This window comes from Lontra canadensis, unplaced genomic scaffold (assembly GCF_010015895.1).
Source record: "Lontra canadensis isolate GAN:19392208 unplaced genomic scaffold, GSC_riverotter_1.0 scaffold70, whole genome shotgun sequence".
In the NCBI taxonomy this organism is placed as follows: domain Eukaryota; kingdom Metazoa; phylum Chordata; class Mammalia; order Carnivora; family Mustelidae; genus Lontra; species Lontra canadensis.
Genome location: NW_022631064.1, coordinates 6862193 through 6862921, shown reverse-complemented (window position 1 = coordinate 6862921; position 729 = coordinate 6862193).

Below are 729 nucleotides of genomic sequence, written 5' to 3'. Positions count from 1 at the left end.
TAATGTTCTCTCTTAATACATCCCTGTAATGACAGAAGCCCTCCTCCCAAATTGTTAACTCACACCAAACACGGGGACTCAGGGAAAAGATTCAGATGCTTCCGAAAATGCACATTTAGCTTCTTCTGTTCTCTCATTCCCTAGCTAAACTCAGAGGAATTTAGATTGCTGGGCAGTTTGCCACTGTTTGCTACCACATTTTCAGTGTTAAGGACCAAGATGCAACAGGCCAGCATATTTCTTGGACAGAACCAGGCAGCAGGATTCCTCCAAGGGCTGCCCTTGCAGGGGAACAACAATGGGTTGGCATCAGACTCCAGAGGCAGCTGCTGCCCATAAGCACTCACTCCAATCATGTAATTTTCTTGAGGGAAACCAAAAATGCACAGAAGGATTAACTTAGTGCCACAGAATTCTCAGGTGCAACTCCTACGCTGGCAATAAATTCTCCAGAGAAATTACTTCAGGCTCCTGCCTCTTGCCCTTTTGCCTGTCTAGAATGAGGCAACTCTCCAGTGGCCCTGGGGCAAACTGTATCCTTGGTGTTTAGAAATACCGTGGATACTCAAAGCGTCCCCACGGACCCTGAAACATGGCCAGGAGCTGCTGTTAGGACTTACCAACTAGAGGAGGAGGTGACAGTACAGAAGATATCTGTCATTTCTCAGCTGCCCTCTCAGAGACAGGACTTTCATTGAGTTTGTGAGATCTCAATGATGATACTGAGGC